General features: G+C 46.5%; 1 long non-coding RNA gene and 1 other non-coding gene across 5 annotated transcripts in view; one reads left to right on the forward strand and one right to left on the reverse strand.

Moving 5' to 3' along the window:
• LOC122189993 overlaps positions 1 to 26,356 on the reverse strand; it is a 53,455-nt gene that overhangs the window by 16,763 nt on the left and 10,336 nt on the right. Inside the window, exons 4-5 of one of the 4 annotated variants that reach the window (XR_006182057.1) lie at positions 16,288 to 16,393; positions 13,565 to 13,684 (exon numbers count right to left, since the gene is read on the reverse strand). This is a non-coding gene — a long non-coding RNA (uncharacterized LOC122189993). Of the gene's footprint in view, positions 1 to 13,564; positions 13,685 to 13,980; positions 16,193 to 16,287; positions 16,394 to 26,356 lie in introns of those variants that run through there. The other 3 variants (XR_006182055.1, XR_006182058.1, XR_006182056.1) reach the window with 3 other exon arrangements.
• TRNASTOP-UCA lies at positions 11,110 to 11,196 on the forward strand. The gene has a single exon. It is a non-coding gene; the product is annotated as a tRNA-Sec (tRNA).

Below are 26,356 nucleotides of genomic sequence, written 5' to 3' on the forward strand. Positions count from 1 at the left end.
CTTGCCCACTGAAGCTGTAGTTGGTGAAAAGAGGTGGGCCCAGATCCAACTCCACCAGGTCAGGCCTGTCCTCAGCAGCAGGGCTTTGTCACTGCTCCACAAAATCACAGTGCTATAAGATGGCAATTAACAGCAAATAAATGACCAATTTTCCAAAGGACTGGGGCAAAGGAAGCCTGGGAGGCTTCAACAGACCCTATCCAATGATCACTTGGCCTGTGTCAGTGACCAGATGCCAAGCCACAGCAGACCTTTGCCTCCCTGGTAACAAAGGAGCACTCAAGTCCATGTACACGACCAAGCTCTCCAAAGCAAGCTGCGGGAAGGAGAGGTGGGAGGAGGTGAATATTTAACCAGCACCATGTCAAAAGCAAACACGCGTCCACTGTGTTGTTTTATCATCACAAGGCATTGGTCTCATACATACATTTGAGGCAATTTTCCTCCCTGCGGATCCTGGCAGAGCTGGCTTGGCATGCAAAGAGGTCATTTCTGTAAAAGCCAAGCTCAGCCTCAGGGAGCCACAAAATAGTGCTGAGACCTGCTGGTACTGTAGGTGACTCCCGCCACCGCGGCTTTTAACTGCAAGGCGTGCCCTCTCCCAGGCGGCGATCGGACGCCATAGCCTCTTAAAACTGTCTGCCGTCTCTCGGATCCCTCCCTGGCCTTCAGCCCAGTGCCCTGGAGGCAGTGAGATGGAGTCTGGTGTTTACAAACACAGCCTTTATAAAACCTCGTGTGGAATGAGAAAGACGAGCAAGCCCAAGCCTCACTGAAGTGCCCTGGGAGGAGCAGATCTAATTGGAGATTGCCAGGAACTTCTTCCTGAGCTGCCTTTGCTGACCTGGATGAGCCACAGTTGAGCTGCCAAGATAAGGAGCGATGGGAACCAGCTGTAAAGGGCCTCTGTTTGGTCAGGGTTGCTAATGAGACAGCCTGGTGTGAGCTGGGTTGCTAGGCCAGGCTGTGAGAGGCAGGGCCACCTTAGGGCTGCACAGGCAGGGGTCAGCCATGTGCTCTCCTCGTACCATTCCCAGGTGCCCAGCTGTGGGTGTTCAGGATAAAGCTTTTTAACTCTGCTCTTGTTGCTGGGTGTTTTTGTTGTTGTTGTTGTTTATTGTTGTTTTGTTTTGTTTTGTTTTTTTGTAATACTCAGTCCATCCATGCTAACCAAACACTGAGACGGGTTATTTATCACATACCTAGAGCGTCACAACAAATATGGCCTATTGCTCCAGCTTGCCTAAGCTGCCCCTACTCCACAGTGATTTTATCTGGAAACCGTAGTGTCTTCCCAGTATTCCTATTGTTCTAGTGGCTGCCAGAGCCAATACCAGCACTGGCCTCTGGTGAATGGTGCCAGCAAACTGGTAATGCTTGGCATAAACTTCTTTTCTTTCCTGTGCAGTGGTGCCCCATCAGCAGTTTGTCCCTCCTCTGTGCAGACCACCACCGTGGTGCTGAGAAGTAGATGGCAGCAGCGGCTGCGCTGCAGGCACCGGGCCCTGGGAAGCCACCCTCATCAAACAGCTCCCCAGGGTGCTGGGTGCTGTCAGCTGCGGGCTGGCTCCTGTGCAGCACTGGGTGTGACAACCCAGCGTGGGGCGATTTTCTGTGAAGACAATTTACTAGAACCCTTTCTGAGGTCTTGTCTCCAGGGGGAAATTCTCTAGCACTGCTGTTGTGGGATAAACTATTCTGCAATAAACTTTAAAATAGCTGCCCATGGGGATGCAGTAGGCTGGAAAAAAACAGTCATTTTATTCTGGTGTGATCGCTCCATTTTGTGATGCTGGCTCTTTCCCCTCCCTCTCCTCCACTGGATATCAGCATGCTCGATTCAAATACCAGTGCTTCGCAGGCAAGGATTGGAGGGCTGCAGCTTGGCCTGAGAGAGGCCGGTTCCCTGCCTCTCCAGGCTACAGTCCTCTCCACACTGTTTCAAAGCAGCAAACTGTGAAAATGTGCAAAAGCTTGCACGTATCCCACTCTGGGATGTGAATCCTCTCCAGGGACCAGCATGGGATCCAAGATGTGGAAACACAAATAACGGTCCTGGGCAAAGCCTTCCAGCAGCTGTGACTAACATCAGACCACTTGGCAGAGGGCTGCCTGCTCTTGCTCTCTGCCTCTCTGGGATCCTCAGAAAGACTACTGTGGAATCACAAGCACCAAGCAGTCATGGGCCACGTGCAGCAGCCCCAAGAGCAAGTTGCAGGAAGGGAAACGTGTGAGATTGTTTGTGTGAAACATATACATCGGGGCTGGCTGAATGCAGCCAAGGACCTCTCCATTTTCCTGGGCTTGGAAACAAGGCCCAGCCTGCTCTTGTGCTAGCAGCAGCCAGCATCCAGCAGGAGGAAGTTTTCAGGATGGGCTGCTTGGCAGGGAGGAAAGGGGCAAGGGTGTGGAAGAGGATAAACCAGCAGTGTTCCTCCACTGTGATGCATAAGCAGATGATTTTCTCCCAGAGCTCAAACTTAGCAAGGCAGAGCTCTTATCAGTGCCCTCTGCTCAAGGCCCTTTCTGAGACTGCAGGCTCCACACTTGCTCTGGCCCAGGCTGCTATCCGGCGCCAGTGGGATGAGGCAGCTTGACTTGCAGGCTAGAAATCTGCTGGCCACCTGCATGCAGAAGCAGGCTTAGGGGAGAAAACCTGTGCAGACCTCTGTGTGTTCTGTGCTACAAAGCAGATGCTGCTGGGACGAGACATGTCTCATCAGATGAGCACAGCTATGGCTGTGGCCTATCATCCTTTCCCCACAGGATCATTCTCTCTGCATCTCCATTCCCTCCAAGCAGAGAGCTATAGCACTTTGACAATGCTCTGCCCTGCAATCCATGGCTCCAATACTGTTTACACCAAAGTCCAAAAGCAGGAAGAAGATAGGTCCCCTTGCTCTTTTTTTCTGGGTAAACAATTCACCTCTGGGACCCAGCTGCTTACAAGGTGCGTAGAGAAAGATTCTAAAAGACAGCAATAAAGAGGACGTGGGTGCAGGGGGAGGAGGAAGGAGAGGAGGGGGAGAGGAGGGGTACGTATGTCACAGCTTACCTCAGAGCCAGAATTAGAAGCTGGTTAAAAAAAATAAAATCACAGCAGGAAATAATATGTGGCTTAAAATAGCAACATCAAATGGGAGCGAGAATGGGGAGTGGGTGGCATTTGAGGTTGCTGCTCTGTTCCTCCCTCAGTGGCAGGGTGATTAATATGTCTGTGCTACTTGTGTTTATGTAACAAAGGGCACTAAAGGCCAAAGCTGTATTTTCTCTAACACTGCAGGGGAGTCTGTGCATCTTTTCTTCTCCCCATGGCACTAAGTGGGAGGATCTGCACTTGTGTTTCCTGCCCCAGAAACAGAGAACATCCACACTGCAGCAGTGCACACAGTTACGTTTCCATGGCTTGGCAGGGTTGAATAGAGACATTTAAGGCTTTGAAGGCGCTTGTCTGTCTTTCATTGCTCCCCACAGAAAAAGCTCATTCCCAGAGCACACCTGTAAATGTGGCTGGGTTGTCTCTGGCTGGAGGCTGCACTGTAATAGTAGGCAAAGTACCACTGCGTGTTACTGCACATTTCCCAGCTTGTTCTGTGTATTTGTAGTGAATCACAGATCTTTGAGATGGGTAATGCAGCCCATTTCCTTGCCAGCTCAGGACTGTTCCCAGCCATATAAATTAATCCCTCACGTTTCTCTTGGGAGACTGTGGCACAGAATGATCAGTATTTTTTTCTATATACCTTGTACGTTGGGAGCTATATTAAAGACAGGAAAGCACTCACGGTTTTGCTAAGGAAGAAATATTTCTTTGGGGTGCATGAGGAAGTAACACACTACATCACCAGTCATTGATGGTGCTGAAGTAACCCAGAGAAGCACCAAGTGATAGCACTTTTTGTTTTTTAGACTAGTATGATCTCTTCTGGACTAATAAGCAGAACAAGCCTGCTCTGAACTTGTGGAGAAAGGTGGGAGAGTGTGCAAAGGAGCCCCAAGGGGTGTAGGAGGGCTGGCCAATGGCTGGGACACACCCGGTACCTCCAGCTCATCTGAATGGCAGCGTGGTGCTCAAGACAATCTGTACCTGGTCCCCTCAGTACAAAAGCAAAAACAGGGCTTTTCTTCACCAGTGAGCAAAATGCCTCAGCCAGCAGTTCTGCGCAGGCACTCCTATCAAAAGGTCAGTCTGGGGCAAATAGCACAGGACCAGCTTTGTCATGTGATAAAAACCTGCTGCACAGACCTGATTCTCTGTTACACTCTAGCTTCGGTGACTATCTTTGACATAAGCTGGGACATGCTGCTGTCAGGGGAAGGAGAATCAGGCCCAGCTCTGATGCATATCTTCCCACAGGCAGGCAGAGCAGCGCAATTTGTTTAAACATGGCATGCTGGTGGCTGTAGACAGAGATCACTCCCAGCAACTCAATCAACATGCATAATATTCTGCTAGTTAAATTCAACTGTAGTAAATATCTCCACAGTGTTATCCCTCCAAGCAAATATAGTACCTGTATGGAAGAAATTCCTCAGGACGTTTCCTGTCTGGAGCCAAAGCTTGCCAGGGACTGAATTTCCTGTGAGGCTGGAGTTGGGAATGCAAAGCAAAGAAGCTAACAAGAAAATGCAAGGATACACATTTGGACCTGCTCTGCAAAGATCCTCCCCAGCGAGTGCATTTTTCCCATTTAAATAAAAATGAAGCAGTCAGATTTGCAAATATCAGCTGGGTTATTTTTCATTTGTGATTCTTATTTTTACCTCACTGCTTCTCTTTCTGCCTATTTTTTCCAGCTGCGATTCTGTGACTTACACATCCTGAAAATGAAAGGGCTTGTTTTTGCCAATAGCAAAGTGCTATGCATCCTTTCAACCATCTGGAAATATATTTTTTATTCTTCCCCTCTCCCAACCACACACGCACGTGCACACACACAACCAAGTCTTTGTCTCTCAGAATCATTTCCTGCACCAAAGCTGATGCTCATGAAAAGAATTCAGTGAAAAAGTTCCACAGGCATTCAAGGGCTGAATAAACAGGGCAACTTCCTGGGCACTCGTTCTCATCCAAACTGCCACTTCGTGAGAAAGAGATGAATGCCACAGAGCATAGAGTTCAGCAGCAGGCGATTAGGAGAAGTAACATCTCCTGTTCTTCTGTCCTGGCTCTGCTGCAAATCTCCTTTGTCATTAGAAGCGAGTTGTATACCTGCTCAGTGCCTTGGCTATAAATAGGGATGCAGATGCTTTTAACCCCATGTGATGATCGATGCATTCATGTTTGTAATGTGAGCTGATGTCCAGAGATGAAAGAAGTAATCTGAAGTGAAAATTACCATGATAGCTCTGTGCTGAGACTAATAGAGTCAAGCAGGACAGTCTGGGAGCCAGAGACTAGACTTGATCGTCTCTTGCCCACAGGCAAATGTGAAGTGAGCTATGTCACCATGCTACCCAGATGACTGCAGGTCTGCAAGAGGAGACAAACAGGCAGAGCCATACTGGCTGGTACAAACACGCTTACGGTGGCCAGCTGAGAATGAGTAACAGCTGCTTGTTCATCATCCTGATTTCTGTCACTACTAGTGTTTCTGAACGGTGAAGTGTCCCAGTGCTGTGACTCAGGGCTGTGAGTCATGGGCTGTATGTCTCTACCACATGGAATCACTCACTTGCTCTCTCAGATGAGATTGCAAAAATCACAGATCAGCTTGGGTCTCCTACTGTGGTCCGTACTGCCTGTAAGTCTTAACTTATAAACAGATATTTATAAACGCATCCCAAAAAGATTCATCCTTCCTCCCCTGACAGTCTATCAGGAATTTGTCAGTTTCACACACACACCAAAATATCAAGTAAAAAAGTAGAAGTCTTCTTTTCTTTGCGTGGACATTTAATTCCTATATCCCCAAACCAAGCTCTAGGAAATCCGGTCTGGATGCGAAGCAGTGCAGGCGGCATTCAGCCTTTTGTCTTCCCTGTTTTTACTGAGCCCATCTTTAGACCTGTGATGCTGACAGCAGGACAACACGCTCCTTTTTGGCTCCTCATCTGCCTTCTCCTCGCCCACACTCTCCAGCATTCCTGGTAAGGAAGCTTTGATTTAGGAACACTCTGCCAGCCTCAGTGCCAGGCTGCAATTAGTGGCAGGCAGTGCTGCAGCAGGAGTTCTTGCTATGCTTGCTGGCAAGACCTCTGAGAAGCCACCAGCTAACTCCAAGCTGCCTTTGTGCATGGCAAGACCTACACTGACCGTGCTCTGTAGAGCAGACCTTTTTCTCTTCTACAAGCTGTGTCAGTGACCAGCTGTGTCTGCGGGACTTCACACCCAGCTTGTACTGACTATGTTGATACAGGTGCAGCTGAAATAGCTGTTGCTTCCTTTACAAATGAGGGAGCAGAGGCTCACCCCAGCACGGAGGTGCAAAGCCTAGAGTGATCTCACTGGCTGGGAACCTCCTGCACTGCCTGCCCGTGCAGCACCTCGTCAGTGAAGCTGGGGCCCCATGCTGACAAGAGTGGGATTGCTGATAGTGCCCAGCCAGCCCCTCCAGTGGCAGTGCAGTTTGTGTTGGCAAAAGGGTGTTTCTGTTGGCACAAACCCCTTCCCTGCATTGATTAATTTATGCTTTTTTTTTTGGCAAATCTCAGGAAGGTGTTGTGCTGGTGCGAAGCTGTGGCAAAAAACTACTGTCACTGCTCACAGTTGGTCTGGATCCTCCCCCCCCAAACCAGATAAAAGATGGAGGTAATCTCTCTGAGAGAGCTTTCTGTTTGTTCAGGCAGGATGAGTACTCTTGTAAAGTCTGAATGAATGCAGACAACTCCGGGACCCATAATAGGAAAGCAAACACAATACTCCAAGCACAGGGACTCCCGAGTGATAGGAAGTGACTTCAGCACACCAGTTCCTCTATTCCCGTAACTCTCTGTGGGTTTGCCAATAATCCTTATCGTCTTTGCTGAGAAAGGAGTGCCTTTGCTAACTGATTACATCCTCCTTTCCTTACTGTGGTCAGCCGGTTGCTGCATGCCAGAAGCAGCTGGCATGACTGATAGATAAACATATGTCTCAGCGTATTTTCCCTTGTCTGCTATAACTATCCAGCTCTGGAGCAGTTCTAGAAACGGGTGAAACAACACAGAACAGTTTTGTCACTAATACTGTTTTCTAGAAACACTAACCCAGCAAATCTCCACTTTTTTTCATACTTCCAACTAAAGTAGCACAGATCTCAGCGCAGGACAGTCACAGCCATCCCTACCTCCTCTGAGCAGAGCTTGTCCCACAGCCCAGCAGCCCCAGCAGACAAGGCAGTTCATCTGCAGGACCAAGAAGATGTAGGGCTCAAAGGGACCCCGAGATGCCAGGCTTGAAGTGACCCTCTCAGCTACTGCCTGTGCCCCCACAGTCAGGCTTGACTTGATCTAGCAATGCAACCTGTGACTAGCTGAGAAACATCCCAAAGTTGAGTCTTTTGAAAATGAGCACGAGTGCATTTGTTCTGGAATTTTGGCAGGTTTGATTAAAACTCTGGACACCTTGACTTCAAGATTTTTGGATAGCCTGCAGGCATTCTTTGAATGTAATAGTGCAGTCCAATTAAGTAATAAAATGCTTCAGGACCACCTCTGCTCCAAGCACATCATCCTCTTTTAACAGCACATCATGACAAGAGGCATCTCAGGTCAAATTCCATTTTGATTTGAGTCACTAGAGTGACATCAGAGATGGACTTAGCCCAGTTTACTAAGAGACTAGAAGATGGCCGATTGTATTTATTTTTTCTTCTGGTTTCGGTTCCTGGAATCCGGTTTAAAGATGTGGCCCTTCCCTTGCTGTGAGCTCATGCCACGAAGTGGGCAGAGATGCTCAAATAGCATCTTCTTTGACCTTTGTGGGACTGAGATGACTGTGGTTGCTTTTTGAAGGCTTCTGAGAAGCTCCCAGCAGCAGCCTCTGTACCCCATCCCCTGAACTGCATCTGCAGCATCCAGCCACAGTCCCTCCGGAGGGCAGCGTGGCTCTCAGTGACGACATTACGCTCTTAATTTGTTCCAGTCTGTTTCACACTGACATTTTAGCACTGACGTCATCAGCTGCTGAAATTTCATTGCTGCTGCTAAGAATAACAGCCCTTCTCATCCCCCACCTTCCACCAAATAATTATTTATTAATACAGCAAGGATACAGGCTTATCTTTTCTGGCACAAATCATGTTCCGGTGGTTACAAGAAGCAAGAACAAAGCACAGAAGATGCCTGCATGTTCTGTCAGGCTGGGACAACAAACAAACAAACAACAACAACAACAACAACAACAACAAAAACCAACTCAAGAGCATATTTACAAAAAGTAAGAGCCCTTCAAAAACCCAATGGGAAAAACTCAGACTGATTTGTTTTAAGCCTTCCTCACTGGACAGTCTTAGGCGCAATGCATTGCTTCAGTAGCCTAGGCTACAGCCCACTCCAGAAGTCACACACAGAACCCTTTCCAAATCCTCCCAGGCTTTGTACGTTGTATCTTTGCTTATAGCAGTGTAGTGTGGGCGTAAAACACTGTGAAATCAGAATTCCCCATTGACTTTGGGGCCCGAACCAAATCCTATTGATTTCCGTGGGAGGATTTCCATTAACTCGAACGGGCATTGAATCAAACCTAAATTGGCAGCGCTTTGCACCCATTTGGCATAGTGTAGTTGTCTGCATAAGGTGGAGAATTAGGTCCAAAGACACTGAGAAATGCTTTAATTAAGAGCATTATTGAAAAGAGAGAGAGTTTTTCCATCCTTATGCTGATAAACTGCATTTATTCTACACTCCTAATGGCAAGGGGTCATATTTTCAGATGCTTGGACTAAAGACGAAGCCTAGCACTGAGGAGATTTCCAAAAAGATGCTGAAAGGCAAATGAGATGCTGGGAAGCCCCTGAAATCAACAGGTCCATTAACTTATTTACACATTTTGAAGATCCTTGGAGGTGCCTATCTGCATCTTTGGTAGCCTTATCGATCCAACCGGCAGTCATTAACCTCTGACATCAGCTGTGGGTTCAGTTGCCCACTATACCAGCCCAGATCCTCACATCCCAGTAACACAGGCAGCGTGGTTGGTTCAGGTTGGAGCTGGGATAAAGGCTCCCTGCAGACAGCACAGCTCAGTGACTCTTTAATAACACGCAGCGGGGCCACGGCTGCAGCTCCTGTCCTCCATCACACCTCTGCCAGGTCATTCAGCTGGGGCAGCCAATCCACAGTTGTCCCCTGGGCTCAGGTAACCAAAGCCCATAAGAAGCAGACACACAGAGATCCTGGAAATGTTATTTTCAGGCAGTGCAGGGGAAGCCAGCAGCTAGCTGATCTTCCGTTCCAAAAGCAATCTGAACCTAGACAGCCCTGCATCCGGTCAAGGAGAGAATTCTCAACACTTCTTTGTTACTACTTTCCCATCAACTATGAGGTCTCTAGCATCATTTCCTGTATTGCTGCTGACCCTCTTGGGGCACCTTCCTGCACTGCCTGACCTTCTGCAACTGTTGCACTCTATACCTCAGCAAGTGCCTGTACTGTGAAGTAAGGAAAGTTTTGGGAGCTGGCCTTTCCAATGGTTGCTTTGGTTGTAGGCTGCAGTACTTTGCCTGGCTGCTATTTTTCACTTGGACTTGTGTGCTTGCCATGGTCACTCTGCAAAGCACAGGGAGACCGATCGGGAGACATGAAGGACAACATCGATGCTCACAAAACTGAAGAGCTGCAAGAGGGGAGCTCAGAAGTTTCACTCTCAGATGGAAACCTTCCCCTAACGGGATTCTTTACCGAGAAGCCATCCAGAAAAAGTAGGTGCTGGAGAAGAAAGCAAAGTGAAAGGATTCCCAAAGCCGAGCCTTACAGAAGGAACACAGAGGTGAGGATTTCTCCTGAGCAGGGGCAGCTTTTTACGTCTAGCTGGGATCACCAGCAAGGTCACTTGCTGCTGGGCTGAAGAACAGGCCCCTGGGCTGACGTACTCCCATCAGACCAGGTTAGAGCCCAAGGGATGGCTGCTGCCACCTGACTTCCTCACCCCCCCCGTGCTAATTTCTTCCTCCCATGAGTAATTTCCCTGCACCTCCTCCCACACACACCCCCGGTTCCTTGCACTGTGCATTTTTATGCACAAAGGGAATGTGCTAGATTACACCACCTGCTACTGGAATCAGCACCAGGTAAAGGGAAAGGAATGCGCAGAGAGATGTGACCCGTGTGAGCCAGGGGAGAAAACTTCCTGCCCGACACTGGCACGGGGCAGGAGCAGCTCTCCAAGCAGCTCTTGCTGACAAAATCCCACTTTGCAGGTTAAAGGCTGGCTGAGCTGCCTGCACCAAAAGGAGCCATATAATTAAAGATCACTGCAAACCACATGCATCTGCAGAAATGGCCCCACTTCAGAGGAATCTCTCGAGGCAAATAACTCGGTCATTTTTCAAGGGCTCAGGCATTTGTGGCAATAGCCTCTGCAGCCAAGTTCACGAGGAGCGAGGCACAAGTGTTTTCAATCCCGTACTGCGGGGCATGAGCTGACACTCCGCTGGGGGTCAGGAAGGCATATCCTTCCTCCCGGAGGATATTATTGTTCTGCGATTTATCTCATGGGAGATGCGTGTCTTCCTCCCAAATACTGCCGTTAACCATTATTATTAAAGAATAAAAGAATTAAAAAAAAAAAAAAAAACAACAGAAAAGAAAGAAATCCCTCAACCAGGCGCGTTCAGGCTCGACGCTCCCATCCCATCGCACCCCACCCCACCCAGCGCAGGCAGGGCGCCGGGCGCGGCCCCACTCCTTCTGGGAAGCGCCGTGCGTCACCCACCGCCCCCGCCCCGCGGGACAGCCAATCGCCGGCCCCCTTATTTGCATACGACGCGCGCGTGCTGCCGGGCCGGCAGCAAGCTACGGGTTGTCGTCCCTTCAGCGCGTACCGTGCTGCGGGGCCGGGGCTGAGGCCGGGGCACGGACAGGGGCACCGCTCAACGCGGCTGTCGGGTGCTGCGTAGCGCTCGCCCTGACCTTGCAACGGCTTCGTCTTGCAGCCTCATATTGCCTGAAGGGAGTGCGGTTGTAATTGCCCGGATGACCCTCAGTGGTCTGGGGTGCAGGCTTCAAACCTGTAGCTGTCTAGCGACAGAGTGGTTCAATTCCACCTTTCGGGCGGTGTTGGGGGGGAGAAGGGTGGCTGCAGTTTTTATTCGCAGTGGGTACCCCGCGCGCCAAGGCGTTAGTATCTCCCGTGGGCTGGGAAGCAGCTGGGGATTACACAGCAATAGGGGGACTGTACACGGGATGGGAACGCTGCCTGCCTTGCCTCGGCCGCAGGACACGCAGCTGGGACGCGCCGACAAAGCCAGCTCTACCGATTGTCTTGTTTTCCCTCAGCCCTGTCCTTTGTTCCGGACCATCCCTTGGAGCAGGCACGTGCTGAGCCCTGCATTCAGCTCAGCTGAAGCAAGCGCAATCTCTGAAGGGTGCCTGGGTGACAATTCGGATTTTAATTAGATTCTACTGAGCAGATCTTCTGAAACAGTGTCATGTATCCTACAAGAACAGCAAAGAAATAAATAACAGAAGCCATTCTCTAGCTCCGCTCCATATTGACTATAACCTATCTCCCACCCACGCTCCAACAAGGATGCCTCACTTCAGCAGTAAGCACGGGTGCTAATAATGTCACCCAGACCCATGGAAAATAAAGGTTAGAGTAAAGCTAACAAACATATTCTTCAAGCAGAAGGCATTTACTTTGTGATATCATATTGCTATAGCTCCAACAGATGCTATGCAAAGCCTGCAGTTAGCATGAGACCCCAGAACACCCCCACCGCAGGGGACAGCAAGAACTTCAGAATGCATTTCCTTGTTTCCCAGCCCTGCAGGCAGGAAGGGCTCTGCCTGGGGCATCCCATGGAGGGAGAGAAGAAACGTGCTGCTCATAGAATCATTACGGTTGGATAAGATCATCTCAACCACCAGCCCATCCCCACCATGCCCCCTAACCATGTCTCTCAGTGCCACATCCATGTGTTCCTTGAACACCTCCAGGGAACTCCACCACCTCCCTGGGCAGCCTGTGCCAGTGCATCACCACTTTTTCTGAGAAGGAATTTTTTCCTAATATACAACCTGAACTTCCCCTCGCACAGCTTGAAGCCATTCCCTCTCCTCCTATTGTTAGATGCCCCATCCCTTCCCAGCCATTGCTCCCCTCACCTGCTGCCTCATTAGACCATGAGTGGCAGTGATTCTAGCTACTGACCTCCTGCCTGGATCTCCACTATCACATTTTGCCTCAATTCCTGTGCCATTCACTCTTGTCCTATTGCCATTACCTAGAAGAGGAGGCCACCCTCACCTAGCCACAACCTCCTTTCAGGCAGTTGTAGAGAGCAATAAGGTCTGCTCTGAACCTCGTCCAGACTGAACTTCAGTTTACTTCCTTCAAGCTGCTCCCCATAACACCTGTGCTCCAGGCCCTTCACAGCTTTAGTACCCTTCTCCGGACACACTCCAGGGCCTCCATATCTTTCTTGTTGTGAGGGGCCCAAAACTGAACACAGTACTTGAAGCATAGCCTCACCAGAGCCAAGTACAGAGGGACGATCTCCTCCCTGCTCCTGCTGACTGCTATTTCTGATACAAGGCAGGATGCCACTGGCCTTGGTCACCTGGGCACACTGCTGGATCATGTTCAGCAATGCCAAGTCTCTGGCATTCCTGGGAGCATTTTGGGCCAAGTGTCATCCAAAGTAGGTGAGTGCCCCTAAGGATCCAAGCCTGAGTAACTATGCTTCCTTTGCACCAGATGACTCACTCCAGCTGAGAGCCTGGGAGAAGAAGGAGGGGCACAAAAGGGCCCCTGTACCTTCAGATGTGATTGCTCCCAACCCACACATCCATCAGAAACCAGCTGTGATGCCAGCATGGACTGGCTCTGGGAATACACTGGCCAGCGCTGAGAAATCTGGTTACAAAGCACTATGCATCCCACATGGTGCAGGCCAGCTTTTTTATGGCTTTGCAGGAGATTTGCAGGCACTCTCCCCAGTGTGGCTGGGCATGCCATGGGTCCCAGATGGCTCTGTGCTCCCAGGCACTCCAGCCACCAGCCTGTGTCTTCTGTCTATAATGAACTTTCTATGTGGAATTTTGCCATGGCCTCAGAAATTGGTATCTGTGTTGCAGCTTGTCTGGGGGCCTTTGTTTGCTTTGGGGCTGGGGGAGTGCTGGAAAGACCTTGGCCCAGTAGCGGGCAGCTGAGAACATTGAAGTTAGATGGCAGTTACCAAGTTGAACATAATACAGCTCTTTCATGTGGTGTTTATAACTGAACATGCTGTTTTGTGTTGGCCTATTTTTTTTTCTTCCAAGAAGTAGTTTTGGATTAAATTATGACAATTACATTCTTATATTCAGCCCCCCCTCCCCCTCCAGCTCCCACCCTCGCCCTGCATGCACGCAAACACAAATGGGAATTATGTGCTCAGAGTACGATTTGAACTCCACAGCCTGGGATCCGTGCCTGGCATTGAGTTCACTTTATTCCTCCGGAGTAAAAAAAGCTCCATCCACTCCACACTCTTTCATCACTTTAGAATGAAGTAGGGCAGTCAGATTGCTGGTGTGGGTGCCTTGTCCTTGAGGGGAGCTAATAGGGAAAACAACCTTTCAAACATGCAAGAGAGGAGGGCAAGGAACCTCAGTGGTGAAGGCTGGCTGTAAGCAGCACAGAGTTTGTGAAATCTTGCATGAGTACATGGTATGCAAACACACACCCCCAGCAAGCTTCTTGCACAAGCCCAGGTTGGCTGACGTATCTGGGCAGCACTGCATCTGATTGGTTTGCAGGAACGTGGTAAGAAACTTGCCCTTCTCTTGGGACTGTGTTCCCACAAGCGCCCTCCAGGACTGCAGATCTCTAGGTCACAACTAAATGGAGGGGGAACACGGGAGGGAGGTCACTTAGGACAGGAGACAGAATAGGATCTCTGCTCACATGCTGTTTACTGGGCATAGTTGGGACACAAGTCTGTAGCAAACAGGGTTCCCTCTATTTTGCTGCTTTTTTTTTTGAACACTCTGGTTTACTTAGAGTACTGGTGAGGAGGCCAGTGTAGATGACTCGTCTGTAGTAGGGACACTTTGCACAACACTATCAATGTCTTGCCAGAGCAGGCTTTGTTTGGAGTCACTCATTAGTCAGCCAAAGCGCTCAATGTTTGAACCTGAATGTTACTATCTTCCCCGACAAAGGGCCAAACGAAGATGAGCCAAAGGCTTTAGCACTGGTTAGAAGGCAAGGCAGGAATTACTCAGAGTCAAGATGCACGAGAGCCTGGCTTCTCAGTCAATGTAATCTGCCTCCTGTTGTTTTCCCCGCAGAGTCACAGAGCAGTGAGGAGGATGTGCTGGTGACAGATGGCTGGCATGCCTTGCTAAGCACAGGGGTGACTGAGCTGTGACTCAGCAAGTGTTTGGTTACAGGAGTCCCTCTGCGTGCTCTTTCTCTGGTGACAGTGAACCTAGCGAGGTCTCCCGGAGGATTACATGGATGTCATGTGAAGTCTGTGACTGCCATCCTCCATGAGAGGAAAGCAGGCACACACAGCTTATTAGAGCAGAAAGTCAAGTTCCTAATTACTGTTTATGTTGTTAATGGATAATGTTTCAGTGTGTATAAATATATGACCTTCCCATGATGCTTAGATATCCTACTAGCCTTTGAAAAGGAAACCATTCAACATCCTGGCCTAAAGTAATGACTGTCTTGCTCGGAGGTAGTATTCAGAAAACTTCTTTTGCAGTCAAGTCACTAGAGGGGGACAAAGACCTAGTCTGGGTCTTCCATACAAGAGCTCTCTCATTTCAGCTCTGGGAGACGCCTTGGAGAGGCAGAAGCAAAGGTAGTCCTTCTCTTCATCAGATTTGAAGGTGCCCAAATGCTGGGACAGCTTTCTGGAGACTGAGGAAGCAGCTGGGGACCAGCAGCACATTGGAGAAATGAAGCCATTTCTTTTCCACTAAAAGCAGGATGGTGCATGCACATGCATGAGTAGTTTAGTTGCCTTTATGTCAACTTTGTTCTACCAGTGCTTCTCCCAGTTCCATAGCTGTCCAAGGCTTTTGTAGGCTTAGTTCTACTGCTTTCTCCTCTTTACGTATGGGGGAGAGCTGAATTCACAGGTCTGGATAGGTGCCAGGTATTATTGTTACCTCTGTGAGTTAAAGACGTCATGGAAATATTGGAGGACTTGAACACAGTGTACCTGTGCACATCCCACATGCACACAGAGAGCCAGAGTGACTGTAGTAAGCAGTGAGGCAGTGTTTGCAAGTAACATATTGACCTGAAGTGCTTAAAAGCCACTACACATGCTCCCCTGGTGAAATGTCGACTGGAATGACTCATACAAATGGATTGTGATACACAGTCCTCAGCCCAGACTGCGCTTGGAACCAAGGCGCTCCCATTTTCTCCCCTCCAGCATACTTCCCTGACCATACCCAGAATTGAGCCATTTGGCTCTGACTGGAGCTGGTCAGAACATGTTTTTCTTTTCTTCTCTTTTTCCCTCCTTCAGCCTTTGGAAAATGTTGACATTTTAGCAAAGGGCTAAAAACCCAAACCCTGAATATTTTCCATTGGAAAATGCTGGGGGAAAGGGAGGGGAAGAATCCCCAAACTGCCAACAATCAAATCTCTTTTGCTTTTAAATCTTTGGGGTTTATGAAAGGGAGTCATATTTGGAGGAAAGCAAACTCTTTCTATGAAAATATTTGTTCTCTCAAAACTCATTTTTTTTAGTAGAAAATTGTTCTAACTGGCATCTGTCATGTCCTGCCTGTAAGGGTAGGGAGGAGGTGACCCTTCATCTTTTTTACTGAAGTTATTGGTCCTTCTCTACATCTAATTTTGGAATTGGCTCTAAGAAAGTCTAATTCAGAAAGATAAACCTTTCACTGGAATACAAGGACGAATACAAATACAGCACAACTTGGAGATACATCGTGATATTCTGTGTCAACAATCCTATTTACACAAATATCTCCAGCAAGTTTGGAATCCAGTCTGTGGGACGCCAGGTTCCCAGAGCTCCAGATGACTTGCTTTACCAAGGGATGGTGATCTCTGCACACATTCCTAAAAGGAATCTACCTTTAACAAGATGACATCAAAGGGAAGCAGTAGGTACTGAAAGGTATATTACCTGTAACTATCCCCTGAGTAGCTGATAGTGCAGAAATACTTACAAAGCATTTTGTTCTGATGTTTTCAGCTGATTTAGATTTCTGTCTGAATTGTAACGGAGACCTGAAACATCTGTTTCATCTTGTCTTGGCATATTGTTCTGCTTTCCTGTAAGTTAAAAATAAAAAAGGGACAAATCACGCATATTTGGAGTAAAGGAATTATGCCCTAAACTTTTACTAAATGTGGCTAATAACAGGTTGGAGTTTAAAAATGGAAAGAACTTAAAACAGATATACACTGGTCATAAATAAAGTCAGGCTGAAAACTAGCAGAAGCCTTCAAAACAGCAGAGTGAAGCTCAGAATAACCTCCTAAGAGGAACAATGCGAATAAACAACCATTAGAAGAAAGAATTTTATTGGTTGCAGGATATCACGACAGCAGAGAAGTAGAGTCAGTGTTCCAGGGATCCCTTCCAATTTTTTGTGCCACTTTTCAGTTGTTTTTTTTTTTTTTCCACGCTGAAACTTTTCAGTTACTTTTCACATTCACTCCATTATAGTTTAGATACTGAACTGCAGGACTTCATTCTGCCTTAGTACTGGTCTCAGCCAGTTGTCACTTCCACATTTTTCTGAACTGGTCACTACTGTTTGAATTAGGTCACCAAAAAATAACAGGCATATTTGACTCCTTCAAATCTACCCCCCGACTTCCCCCCCCCCTTTTTTTTTCTTTTTGGCCTAGGAACATCTCCTTGTAATCGTTAAATCTTATAAAACACTGGGTATAAAAACATAATGATGCAAAATCTCAATTTTAGACCTCATCTTTGTCTGCCAGGACAACTATATTGTATGTTGATAAAAAGAAGAGGCTCTGAATGTCTCTGATACCTTAGTGGTAAGAAACACAAGGCTTCTAATTATCTGATGTGGCGCTGTCTGAACTTTTTAATATTTTTTCAAGATAACTAAGGAGTTTTTCACTTACAGAACTCTACTCTTAAGTTAAAAAATCAAAAGTCAAGAGCTGTAATCCCTGAGTGTGGAAACACAACTGCATGCAAAAAGCCACAGCATAAACATGGGAAATAACTATGCAGAGATGCAGAGCTGTAACTTGCCGTTGGAAATTTGTGTATACTTGACTGAGACAAAGGCTGAGCCATCACTTCTCCCATTAATACTAAAAGAGCAGGTTCAGAAACACAGAGATCCCTAGAAGACAAAGGCTCAAATGAATCATTCTGTCATTGTGTGAAATATAATTACTCTAGCCTTGTGATAGTTAACATTCATGGAAGCATATTCTACAAATCCTTCCACCTCCCAAAAAAATCAAACTCCAGCTTCCTTCTGATAATTTACAGAATCAGCAGCCTGTTGATATTACCTTCAGATCTAGCTGGCATAAGGACAGAGATTCTCATTAAAAACAGAGCCAGCGCAGTGATCCCCCAGCCCAGCACTCTGCTTCCAGCTGGGACAAAAGCAGAGGCTGTCCAGGGAGATGCACAGCCCTGGTCTCTTCCCTCTCCCTGTTCCACTTGCATTTCCTCAGCATTCACCTCTACTGGATTGGGATTCTAGACTGTACATCCCACCTCTTCCCTTCAGCAGCCATTTACTGGATCTGTTGTCTGGGAATTTGTCCAGTGCCATTTTGGGCCTGATGATACTGTCTGCTTCTGCAGCTTGCTGCTCCAGCAGCTTCCTGACATTCCCTACCTAATGTAATGTAGCATCTTTCATCTGTTCTAAACTCATCTCTTACTGGTTTCAGTGAGTGCTCCCTGCTCTACTGTGTCAAGGGATTTGGCTACTAACAATCTGCATTCACCTCAACCATCCTGATTTTGTAAACCTAGTCCTTAGCCATCAAAAAAAATAACAAAGGATTGCAACACACGGTTGCTAAGCTCACTTCCATCTCTGTTGCCTGCTGATCTGTCCGGAGTGGTTTTCTGCCTGCAGCTCTCTGGTTGTTACCAAACTCAGATGGGAAGAAAATGACAGCAAAGCAAATGGAGTGCAACTTCCTTCCAGCACTGCGTTCCCTGTGCAGCTGCTCATCAGCGATGCAATGGGTCCATTTTGTGGTTAAGATTGGATGCTGAAGCTCCACCATTCCGTTGGGATCTGCAGTTCCCTGCCCAGCAGGGGGCTGCAAAGCAGCAAGCAGGATTTTGAGGAGGGTAGGCTGGCAGCTCTGGCGGGGGTGTCAGGGGCATCTTCCAAAGTGGCTTTAATTAATGAGCACATGTGCAGCAAGGAGAGTTACAGCATCCCACTCAAATTGTTGACTTGGAGCTGCTTCTGGAGACAGCCGTATTCTGCTCATTAGGAAAGAGCTTTTTTGCAATGCCCTTGGATTGGATGGCTCTTGGATTGCACCACGAGATCAAGTCCCCGTACGGGCTGCCTGCCTTTCGGCTGCCAGCTCCAAGAGGGTTGTTTTTCTTGTCTCCTCATTCTCAAGGAGTGCTCAGCCAGATGGCCTGTTTTCGAATGCACTGTGCGTTGGTTGGATGTGTGTTTGGAGAGTCTGCCAGCTTCACGAGAAGGAAGAAAGAGCAAAAGAAAGGGAAAAAAGCACCATTTGGTATCTATCTCTGGGACCCAGCCAGAGTTGAGGCTCTGTTTGAAGAAGGGGGGAGTCTTAAGAGAGAAACTCTAGACAAAATTAAAAGCTGGAAAAACTTTCAAGCCTGACAGACTGGGAGACTGGAGTTCTATACAACGCCCATCCACTACCTGGCTCACTTGCAAGCATGTAGCAGCATCCCTCTAGTAAGAGCAAGACCAAATATCTCTCCTACTGCCCTCCCGGTGTGCCTCACACTGGGCTGAGATGTGGAGAGGCAACGTAGCCAAGGCTGGGTATGTCCACTGAGGCTGGGTAATGCTGCTTGTGCTTTCTGGGATTTTGCTCTTAGTTTAGCAAAACTGAAATTACATCACATAGCCCAGCTATGTCAGCCCAGGCAGCGTAGCTGAAATGGAGTAGCACAAAATAGACACCAGTGGGACTCAGCTCTCTAAGAAAGTAGCCATAATTTTACTACAAGGCAATGCCATTTTCTTGCACCCCCTGATGTTAGCTTCATAGTACTACCTTCTATTAATTTGAGGCAGCAAATAAATATGGGCCAAGACAGAGCAACAGCTTTTTTCCACCGCTCACTGGCAAACAATTCAAACCTGACAAGAAAAGTCTGTTGGTGAAGGGGAGGGGAAAGCTTTAATGTTTGGGTGGATTGAGTTTGGCTTTTTTTTTAACTTAACTAGCTGTCGTGTTGTGGTAACAATGCATTGTTCCAAGCAGCAGGAGGAGGTCTTGTTAATCTGAGCTGGAGAAAGCCATGTTTGTAACCATCCCCTCTGGCTGACATGCTCCTGTCTTACAAGCAAATTTGTGTGCTCGCTTGCTGAAATCATGACACAAAGAAGGCAGTCGCAGGAGTGTGTATATCTGTGTGTGTGGCAACTGCAAACCCCATGTCTCTGTTGATTGCATCAAATTATTTTCACTGAAATGATCAGAATTTGCAGGCCATCAGGGCAATGTCTCCATGGCAACACAAGCTGGGCTGTGGGTAGCAGACACTTCAGATAGTGAGGGCAAAGAGGCTGTTCTCACTCCTCCTGCTTCTGGCCACAACTTAGACAAAACCTTCCAGTAGCTACAGTGTGCCATCAACACCTGTAGCTTCCCATGAGGTACACCAAGTTCACTTGACAGCAGTAGCTGGGACAGAATTTGTGCTCCCTGGTGTGTAAAGAGCAGGGCCCTTCCCCAGAACAGGAAAACTTCATCAGCTGTTGGCAAAGTAGTGCCTAGTGGTGCAGACCCAGTCCTGGAAGGGATGGAAGATCAGAGAGTGACCACATTGTGCAAATACATTCGTGAATAAGTAGGAAACTCCACAAAATCGTCTCCTCCTTTCCAATTTTGGTAAATAACCCTGGCATAAAAAACATACTGCAGTATATGCATTCACAGTTCATATTGTTACAAGAGATCTGACTCTGTTTGCAAGAAAACAAGGTGAGAGACTCCAACAGTAAGTTCAACCATTCTCTCCAGGGCTTTAAAGGCTTCATGAAAACCTTCAGATGACTGCTTGAGTGCCACCAGGTGCCGTGTTACAGAACTGATAAAAGAAAGATTTCTGTCTTTAATTGCACAGAAAATTTGGGGGCCTGGGAATCATAACACTGTGCTTTACCACAGCCCAATGGACGGCCTTAGGCTAGCTACCACACCTCCTGGCAAATGGAAATAGCTCTTACTGAGACATTCATGAGAGTACTGTTAGGGGGAGGTAGCCACACATTTACAAAGGCCCTTGGTGCGCTTTTGGTGGAGGATAGGCTAGAAACAACATCCAGCCACCTGCTCACCCAAGCTGCACTGGCTGTGTCAGATGTCAGCACCAACCACTGCGTTTTTCACATACAGTAATTTTCAGGTACTTGATTTCATGCCTGTAGTGCTGCTTGACTACTGGATTATCTCTAGCACACTGCCCAACATGAGTCTTCAGACATAAGCCCAAAGGCCAGTCTGAAACAGAAAGCTTCCTCAAAGTTCTCTTGCTCAGTGTCATGGATGCCTATCATTGTTCAAGGAAGGAAGGCTGGATGCATTACCCAAACACGGCACTCTGGAGATTTGTACAGTGTAAAGAGGAGGGAGGCTTGTCTTCTAACACCAGTTCTGGCTGCTCTGCCACCAGCCTTTGTGTATAACTGCAGTGAATCAGAGTCAGTACCTAGGTGAGAGATCTCTGACAGAGGAGGGTTAAGAGATTCAGGCAGTCTCCTGTCTCTGTCTTGTGACAGTTCAGAGTACCTCAGCAGGACACAGGTGTCATGTTGTCCATTACAAATGACAGCCTTGAGTGTGACCATACCAGAGCTGAGGAGAACCCACTGAGGAGGTTGGCTCCAAATTTGCAGTAGAACAGATCCTTCAGGCACCATCTTCCTCAAGTGTCTCAGGGCTTTGAGAAAGAATGAGCTCTTTCTCTAAAAAAAAAAAAAAAAAAAGGCTCAACCTCCCAATTCCTGCATGTTTGGCCTTACTTTGCATCCCCAGAAGCAATCATTGACTTCATCAGAAAAGTAACATTACTAGCAAGAAGTACAGATGATGAAGAGCACGCTGAGTCTCAGTTTCCCAGTTGCAGGGGAAAACAACTGTGCAGGCTCTCCAAATTACAGGAGATGGCACAACAGACACAGGGCAGAGCAGGACATCAGCAGCAAAGATGTGAGAGTTGGAGCTGGAGATCTGGTTTAAGTTTAAAGCCTGGATATACACAGAGTGGATGGTGCCTGGGATCTATATTGCTTATGTTGACAAGCCTACACAAGCCGGGAGTGTTGCCAATCCTGTTCTATTGGAGCGTCTTGCTCACATCCATTCTCAAAGCCCATGAGCTTCCCATGATTTTGTTGGTGGTCCATATCTCCTGCAGACCATATGTTTGATATTTACTGGGGAAAGCAGAGGTTAAAAAGATTAGCATTCCTTTTGAAGTTAGAGATGGAAAATCTTCTGAGAATGACATAACTACAAGTAGCTCTGTCAAGTCAAGTGCAGAAGTCCTGTTTGACTCATGACTCAGTGGGATGTTAAGGACAAAGACACTTGCTTTAAAAATCCTGGTCTGAAGTAAAATGGAAAACCATAAAATGGAAAACAACACATGTTCAAGAAATTGTACTTCGAGATACAAATTCACTTAATTATCATACTGACTGGCTTTTAGATTATGAGCACACCGTGGTTCAGAAGTCTGCTTTCAAAAAGTACACGCATAGAAACACACACACACAGAGGTAAATACAATGTATGAATTATTCAAGCCATGGTTTCTTGGAAGGCATTGTACCACTACTTCAGCAAAGCTGGACACTATCACAACTTCCAAGTTAGGACATTGTGAACAAATAGGTAAAGAACTGGTTTCAGTGGTCAGACTCGGAGAGTTCTATATGGGAGTTATCTACTTGAAGTGCAGACACAATAACACATTAGTAGATTGGCCAATCTCCACAGGCAGAAACTATTCAACAGTCACAGTAAATTGTTTGCAAAAACATTTGTTCGCATAAAGGAATTCATTGAAAATTTTAGACTAACAAATAGTTGAGCAGAAGTTTGCTCAGAAGAAGAAATGCAGTTTTAGTGAATTCATTACTCAGCTGCACATCAGTTTTTCTTACTATTCAGGCACCAATTAGTAGATTGAAAGCTCCATTCTCCCTCACTGAGAGCTGTGTCATCTGCACATGAAAAAGAATGCCCAATACCAAAGGCAGTTAGGAATATTTCTTTATTGCTATAGAGTCTTTCAACTGAGAACTTAGATTGGTTCACTGGTGTTAATTAAGCCTACGAACACTCATGTCAGGCAGTTTGACATCATCCCTCCTTTTTACAGATGGGAGAAACTGAGATATAACATTCATCAGGGCCAGTCAAGGAATCAGGGCAGAATCAGAAATAAAACCTCAGAGTCCTGGCTCAGAGTCTTCTCTTATAATCTCTAGGCAAAACTCCTTCCCTGTAAAATTCCATCAAGGCTATTCATAGAATAATTAGAGCAAATTTACTTCTTCACTCGTTAACAATGAAATCTGACAGGCTTTATACTCAGGATGCTGGGGCTCAGTTAGAGGACCAAGACTCTTCTCCATGAGAGGAGGCCTGGAATGTCAGTCTTTAGATGGCTCAATAGAAGCATGGTTCCAGCTGCCAGGTACTTGAATTCTTTGTCCAAAATGCTGTGGCAAAGTTTTAGGAAAGAACTGAAACATACATGGCCAAAGGGATCTACCACAAATGTTAGGGAGGGATTCAAAGAAATTGCAGCTGTATTTGCAATGCTTTGTATGATAATGCTTCTCCCTCGGTGGCACTTAAAAACTATGAAAGAACACTTACCTGCCTCAGTGTTAGGTTGGTTTCTCTTTTCCTTTGGTTTCATTTGCCTATGAGCCACACAGGCAGTGTATTTCAAGTCAGTGAGCTGAAAAGGCTTTGAGACACAGGAAGTTTCATGGCAGGATTTCAGACCTGCTCCTCAATTCTACCTTCTCCAATTCTATGAGATTCAGAGCACACAAAGTTCCTAAGGGATCATGGCTCACTAGTGTTGACTTGTACTACTTTGGGATGTGTAGGAAGATAATGAATCACGGATTTCTCCACATTCTCTACCCAGGGTGAAGAGCTCAAGAGCTCACCTTCCTCTCTGTCATCACGCCTAGGGTCACTTTAATTGCCAAGAAAGTGAGACATTAAGAGCTCCAGAAGTACTGAACACACAGTATTTTGAAACTAATGATTGTGACGTTTGCTTAGCACCCTAACCACAGACTGAAACTGGCATATCCTAAATGAGTGGACACATTTAAGAATGTGCCCTATCTCCTCAGCATTACACAAATCAGGCTCTAGGAGAGGAGGGGTAGACTCAAGGTATCCACATTAAAAAGTTTGTACTTTTGCAAAGTAATATAAGAAAGACTATTCTCATATGACTTTGGGAGAAATTCTGAATGCCTTTTGTCTTCAGCTTTTGACTGCATGAAAGCTTTCTGCTTTCAGAGTAGACCTGAGGTATTTATCGTAAGTCCAGAGACCAGAAGAGAGAGAAGGACCATCTTTTACAATAAATCCTTAGGCAGTGTAGAAGCTCATCTTCCCTTGTTCTTCAGTGGCATCTGCCCCATATCTACCAAGTCTCCAAGCTCAGGTCAAGTAGGTAGCATGTTTGAATTGACTCTGAGCATCTTGGAAATACTTTGCTACTTGTAGTCTCTTCCCTCAAAATGTTTTGCTACATTAACAAATTGCTTCTTCTTTGGCCCCAGATACCTGATATGGTCATTTCCTTTCCCTCTTGGGCATGTTTAGCATCCAGGACAGACTGTGCATGACCTCCTGCAGCAAGGCATACTGGTGGAAAGCAATAGCAGGAAAGCTCATTGTCTTAACATTTAGAGCCAAATCACCTAGGTTCTGCCAACACCACTGCCCTTGGTCTAGCACTGTCTTTGTGACTTACGAGCAGAAGTTCACACGCATCTTTTCCTGCAGAGATGATGAGGTTGCACAGTCCTAACCAAGTTCTTGGGAATGGAGGGAACAGAGAACAAGAGGAAAAGCTACAGGAGGGTACTTGTGTCCGTCATAGCAAAAAGAGCTGAGGAACAAAGGAGACAGTCATTGGCTTTGGCTCAAGATCAAAGATTGGAGGTGGCAGTGGTTTTCTGAATTTAGTTGAAAAGCAGCAGAAAGAGGCTATTTTGCCATACTGATGGCTGAGAACTGCTTCCAAAGATCCAAACTGCAGAAAAAGAGTAATGCTCTAGGATACAAGCTTTCTCACCATCCTGATATTCTCCTGGTGGGACGGGGGGAGAGGCTGATGGGATTTGAGTGTCGTGTAGCTGAGAAGAGAGATTGGGCTGTATTGGCTCTATGGCTTCAGAGGGACAAAGAGCAAATACAACCACAACTTCCTATCTGGCTGAGGTAGGGTCAGGGGAGGCTGCAGGATAGGGAAGGGGCTATTTCACACCAAGTTGTGTGTTCAGTGGAAACATTTGATGGGAAGAAAGGAGAGTTCAGCCGAAGCCTAGAACGTGAAATTGAACAAATGGCTTTCTAACTAATAGCTAAAGTGGAAGTTCCACAGGCTGTTTCACTGCAGCAAGCTATGGCAAAACATTGTAGACAAAGAGAAAGGAGTTAATCTGGCCTTATACTCAGCTGAGCTGAAATTTGTGTAACTGTAAAGACACAGCTTTCTTGTGGACGTGTAGCTCTTTCAATTGTAAATGACAATAACTGAGGAGATTCTCAATGAGAAAAGCTTAACATGGTGTGATTTTTTTTTTGCCCAGAAGTCACGTCAGCCTTCTGTTCGTTCACAAATACCCCACTATGTCAGTCACTTACCATGGAGCCTGGTAAGCAAAATGAATCTCTGGGATTGATAGGTTTAGAAGCACTAGATAGAGTTACCAGCATTAGTTGAAGCAACTATTTATGAAGCTTACTGAGGTGATAAACATGTCATTGTTTCGAGAGTTCCACAGTTCAGGAGTACAGTTGGTGTATAAAATATGTCTCTCTCAGAATGTCTCGCATACCTAAGTAATCTGGCAATCTGAAGGAAACAAGAAGGGCTGAGCTAACCCAAGAATCACTGTTTCTTTGTCATGGCATTCTTTTAATCTCCCTTTCCATCCTGAGACACGGGAACATTTTTACATGTTAGCACGTTGGTATTTCACTGTGGCTTCAGCTAGTATTGATGGCAGATGGCATATTGGCTTGTCCAGGAGAAGAACTAACAACACATTAAACTGTTTTCTACAGCCAGTGGAGGTGTAGAAAAGGAGACTTCCATAGCTGTTCATGTTAATAACTCACAAACAATTTAACCAACCAACAGGAAGGTTAGTGTAAACTCATCAGGCAAATATTATTCAACCATCTGAAGAACGGCTTGACTAATGAAAAGGTTATTTGTGAATAATTCCAGAAGGATGATAACACATTGAGAAAAGTACAGAGAAGGGATACTGGATTGATTAAAAGACTAGAAAATGTGCCTTGAAGTGAATGACTCCAGGAGCTCAATCTGCTTAAACAAAAATCAGGTGAAAGGCTGCCTTGATTGCAATCTCTGTATGCCTATATAAAAACAGAGTTTTGCTAATGGAGAGCTCTTTATACTGGCAGACAAATAAATAAATAATGTTAGGAAACTGAAAGTTGATAAATCTTGACTAGGAAAAAAAAAAAAAAAAAGGCTTGTGGATTTCTGCATTTGCCAGCATTTCTTAAATAAAGAAAAAAAAAATCCCTGAAAGTTTTTCTGTGTTTCCAAGAAAAAGCAGTTCAGTGTGATCTTGCAGTTTACAGGAAGTAGTTGCTCAAACTAATAATGATCCCGGCTTCTTCTTCTTCTTCTTGCTTTGTAATCTCTGAACCAGCTAGCAAGTTACTTGAAACAGATAGCAGAAGGTAGGGGCTGAACATACTGATACAACGTTCATTGACGTTATTTAGTAAGCACTATCATGCTTGTAATGACTGAGG

Source organism: Lagopus leucura, unplaced genomic scaffold, assembly GCF_019238085.1.
Source record: "Lagopus leucura isolate 7727_CA_CO unplaced genomic scaffold, USGS_WTPT01 Super-Scaffold_73, whole genome shotgun sequence".
NCBI lineage: Eukaryota > Metazoa > Chordata > Aves > Galliformes > Phasianidae > Lagopus > Lagopus leucura.